Genomic DNA, 4,726 nt, shown 5'->3' on the forward strand with positions numbered 1-4,726 from the left:
AGCTTTGTGAGCTTTGTGACCGCGACCGGATGTTGTTCGGACCTGAATTGGGCCTGCATAATCGACCCCGGTGTTAATAAATGGTCGTTCTACCTTGGTGACTCGAGAGACGGGCAAGTTTCCCATGAGCTCGGACGGCACTACAGCTTTTTCCCGAGTGCACGCCACGCATTTATATAAAACACTGCGGATTGTAGCGCGTGCTCGAATAATCCAGTATTCGTTGCGTAAGTGTGCAAGCGTGAGTTTCGGACCTGCGTGTAACAAATTGCGGTGTGTGCTCTCAATTAATAAGGTTAGGAGTGGATGTGATCGAAGAATGATCGGTGTCTTTGCATTTTTTTCTAGTTGGGAGTTTGCTAGCCGTCCCCGTGCTCGAATTAACCCTTCCGAATCTAAGTACGGAGTTAATGAGAGGAGAGGACTTGTTTTTGGGATTGGTTTGGATGACCTTAAGGCTCTCCTCTCCTCTGGAAAGGCCTCTTGTTGCAACTTTTTTAACCAGTACAATTTGGCTTGCTTAACTAAATTTGGAGTCAGAATTATTGATGAAGCAGATGCCTTAATACATCTCGTGGGAAGGTTTTGGTCAGGTTGACTTTTAATTCTTACGCGAAGGGTTTGGATGAAGCGAAGTAAGTATGCCGTTACTCGCAATAGTTTCGACCATGAAGAATATCGAAATGTTAATTCCCATTGATCAACACAGGTAGCCATGCTCTGGAGGCTCGACTGTTTTTCTTCAAGCGACGTGTTTGGAGACGATAAGTTCCTGTCGGTGGGCCACGAGGACGTTTTTAGCCATTGCGGACCAGACCACCATAACAGGTAATCTTTTAATTTTTGGATTGGCATTCCCCGCGAAGCGCAATCGGCTGGATTTTCATTGGTGGGCACGTAATGCCATTGCGCATGTGACACAAGATTTTGTACCTTTGCAACGCGGTTTGCCACGAACGGTTTCCATCGAGTGGCTGATTGATTCAGCCATGCGAGAGTTACGCGAGAATCCGTCCAACAATGACATTCGATCGATTGCTCTTTTAGTGCGGTGGATACAAATTTTAAAAGTTGGGCGAGAAGAAGTGCGGCGCACAACTCCAATCGAGGAATACTAATCGTTTTAAGTGGAGCGACCCGCGTTTTGGCTATTAATAGAGAGACAGTAACGGTACCATCAGACAGGATACTTCGTGAATAAACTATCGCGGCGTAAGCTTTGGTTGAGGCATCTGAGAACCCATGCAGGCTCTGCGTTCGAATAGTTCTTGGAGCGATTTTTCGCGGTATGGATAGTTTTTCCAATTCGGGAAGCTGAATACAAAATTTCTGCCATTCAGTGAGAATGGCAGCTGGAAGAATATCATCCCAATCGCAACGAAGTGACCAGAGTTTCTGGATATAAATTTTTGCTACAATGATGACTGGAGAGATCCACCCTAAAGGGTCGTACAGTTTCGCTATCGTTGACAGGACTGTTCGTTTAGTGTTGGCTGGGTTGATTGTAAGGATTTGGTTTGAAACTTTAAAACGAAATTGATCCAAAGCGGGATTCCAAATTATTCCAAGGACCGAAATTATTTCATGAACTTGCAAGGATTTGCTGGTTGCGAGGCCGTGATCCTCTGGATTCATATCAGTGAGCAAGGCTGGGTCATTGCTGGCCCACTTTCGTAACGAGAAGCCACCTTTGGCGAGAAGCGTTTTAATTTGGTTTCGCAATTGGCGAACTGATTCGAGGCTATCGCCACCAAAAAGAAAATCATCAACATAGGCTTGGTCCCGGATTATTGAAATTGCGTCGGGAAAATTCGATCCCTCATCCTCGACGAGCTGTTGCAAAACTCGCAAGGCAAGATACGGAGCTGGAGCAGTCCCATAAGTGACTGTGAGGAGTTGATATTCCTCAACGGCCCCATGTGGAGAATCGCGCCAAAGAATTCTTTGGTAATCGAGGTCTTGAGGATCGACTAGTATCTGGCGATACATTTTTGCAACATCCGCCGTATAAACAAATTGGAATTGACGCCATCGAATTAATATGGATACCAGATCTTGTTGGAGTTTCGGCCCGGTGAAAAGATGATCGTTAAGTGACGTCCCGTTAGACGTTTTGCGTGATGCATTAAAAACAACGCGAAGGCGAGTTGTGGCGCTACTTTCACGAATAACAGCGTGATGCGGTATATAATAACAATTTCGAGTATTTGGTGGAAGAGAATTGACTTTTTTCATGTGTCCGAGAGCTTGGTACTCTGCAAGGAAGGTTTTATACTCATCTGCTTTGGATGAGTCGCGACGAAGACGATTCTCTAATGAATGAAGACTTTTTAATGCTCCGGATCGTGATTCTCCTAACGGAATGGGAGGTTTGGTTTTAAATGGTAGTCGAACGATATAGCGTCCATTTGGTGCGCGGTAATGCGTGGATTGGAAGTGTGATTCGCAATTCTTATTTTCAGGAGTCAGGATCGTAGGAGTGAAAACGTCCTCAAGTTCCCAGAACCGGCGTAGATCCTGGTCGAGGTTTTCGAGGATTGAAAGGTGGTGAATTCCGACTGTGGAAGACGAGGATTGGCATTGGATCGGACCTGAGAGTATCCATCCTATCGTGGTATTTTGAGCGACAGGATTACACGCAGGGCCCTTTCTCACCCCTTGCAATAAAAGTTGGCCATAAAGATCCGCTCCAATGATGATATCAATTGGGTCCGAGCTCATCGGTTCCTTGTCCGCAAGGTTCAAATCTGCAAGGTGAGACCAATTAGCTTGTGCATGGGTTCGCGCGGGTACATACCTGGTTAACGATTTCATTATAATAGCGGTGGTCGAATATGCAGGTTCATTCGATTCAGCCGGCGTGATAATAATAGCAGCCACTTGAGTAGCATGAGAATGGTTTTCACCGATTCCGGTAATGCGTGTGTGCTGCCTAGTGCGATCAAGACGGAGCGACTGAGCTAAATGATCCGTTATGAGTGTAGCGGCTGAGCCTTGGTCAAGCAACGCTCGAGCACTGATGCATCGGCCCTGGCTAGAATGTACTCGGACGCGTGCTGTCGAGAGAAGAATACTTGCATTAGTAAGCGTACCAGAAGCGACATTTGTACTTATCTCGATTTCGGTTTCGGAAGTAGCGGAGCTCGTCTGCGGTATTGGCGGTGCAACGTCCTTGGCGGTCGAAAAATGTAATAATGTGTTATGCCGTTGGTTGCATTCTTTACAAAGATGAGGGCTCTTACAATGTGCGGCAGCATGCTTGATTGAAAAACAATTTACGCACCGTTTCTGTTGCTTAATAAAATTGAAGCGATCAGATTTTGTTTTTGAAAGAAATGACGGACATTGATATATTAAATGATTTTGCCGACAGACGGGGCAGATTATTTTGGTCGAAGTCGTGGAATGCGCAGATATATTTTTTGGTTTGATCGATTTATATTTTTCCGCTTCGCTTTGTTTGTCGCGTTTGGTTTCCGGTAGACTTTCTAAAGCGCGAATTCTCTTAAGCAAAAACGCATCGAATTCGTCGTAGGTGGGAAATTCGGTATTATCGCTGAGAGTGAATTCCCATGCTTTTCGCGACGCGCGATCTAATTTTTGAGCTCCGAGAAAAACAATTACGTCACTCCAATTATCAACCGGGCGGTTTAAATTTCGGAGCATTTGAAGCGAAACGTTTATTTTGTCACGTAACATTTTCAAATCATGCGGTGTTTCGGACGAAACAGATGGTAACGAAAACAAGGTATTCAAATGGGTTGATATTAACCGACGTTTGTTATCGTAGCGCGTTGTTATTATTTTCCACGCGACTTCAAAATTGTTTTCGGTTACAGGTAGGTGACTAACGGCTTCGCTCGCTTCGCCCGCTAGCGAGGAGCACAAAAAATGGAGACGTTCAACGTTCGTTAAGGAAGCATTGTTGATCACCATGGAGGTGAAACGGTCACGGTAACTTTCCCACTCCGTGAACTTTCCATCGAAGGACGGCAATTGTATCTTTGGTAAGTGAGCCGTTTGTCGTGACGTCACTGAATTTGAAAAACTTACGTTTGCTGATGGCTCGGTTGTAGGTGTGACCTGGGCTAGTATTTCCGCCATGAAGTCCATTGCTTCCTGATACCGCTCCTCGGCCTGGATAAAATGATTCTCAACGAAGTACGGTAGGCTGGACCTCGTCTTTTGATCGATACAGGCGGTGATCCTTGAGTCCAGATCTTGACTTTGTTGATACGCTTCTTTCAGCATGGTCATCCGGTTTTGGGTTGTTGCTGCGGTCATCTTGGTTTGCCCCAGCTTCTTGAAATTGGTGAGCGCTCGGTCAATTGAGCGCATGGTTTGCATTTGCTTATGCAGTAGTTCTTCGAGAGTGCTCATGGCCGTTAACGGTTTAATTTTCGAATTGTAGGTGGACGAGTACCTGGTTGATTTTCCTCGATCCCAATCCGGCTCGAAGGACCAATTTTATGTAGGCGATTGAGTGGAAAATTTGTTTGAATTGGTAGTGGAAAGGCACTGATAAATTCTTATCACTGAATTGGAACTTCGAGGAGGAATTTAAAAACACTTTCACTTGTAATTCGTGTATTTAATAAAGATATTACTCGTCGTGCGTATAATTTACAATTCGTCAATTTATTTGTTGATTGAAACAAAACTGTTCACTTATACTGAACTTTACTAAATATGAACTGGTTATAATTGGTTTGGATATTTGGTCGCT

General features: G+C 44.8%; 2 long non-coding RNA genes across 2 annotated transcripts; both read left to right on the forward strand.

The window, feature by feature from the left end:
* The first annotated feature begins 353 nt into the window (after positions 1 to 353).
* LOC123988644 lies at positions 354 to 2,746 on the forward strand. The gene is made up of 3 exons (XR_006830266.1): positions 354 to 635; positions 710 to 828; positions 2,463 to 2,746. It is a non-coding gene; the product is annotated as an uncharacterized LOC123988644 (long non-coding RNA).
* Positions 2,747 to 4,102: 1,356 nt separating this feature from the next.
* On the forward strand, positions 4,103 to 4,478 carry LOC123988645. Its single transcript, XR_006830267.1, has 3 exons — positions 4,103 to 4,166; positions 4,249 to 4,312; positions 4,412 to 4,478. It is a non-coding gene; the product is annotated as an uncharacterized LOC123988645 (long non-coding RNA).
* The last annotated feature ends 248 nt before the right edge of the window (positions 4,479 to 4,726 follow it).

The sequence above is a fragment of the Osmia bicornis genome, unplaced genomic scaffold (assembly GCF_907164935.1).
Source record: "Osmia bicornis bicornis unplaced genomic scaffold, iOsmBic2.1, whole genome shotgun sequence".
Lineage (NCBI taxonomy): Eukaryota > Metazoa > Arthropoda > Insecta > Hymenoptera > Megachilidae > Osmia > Osmia bicornis.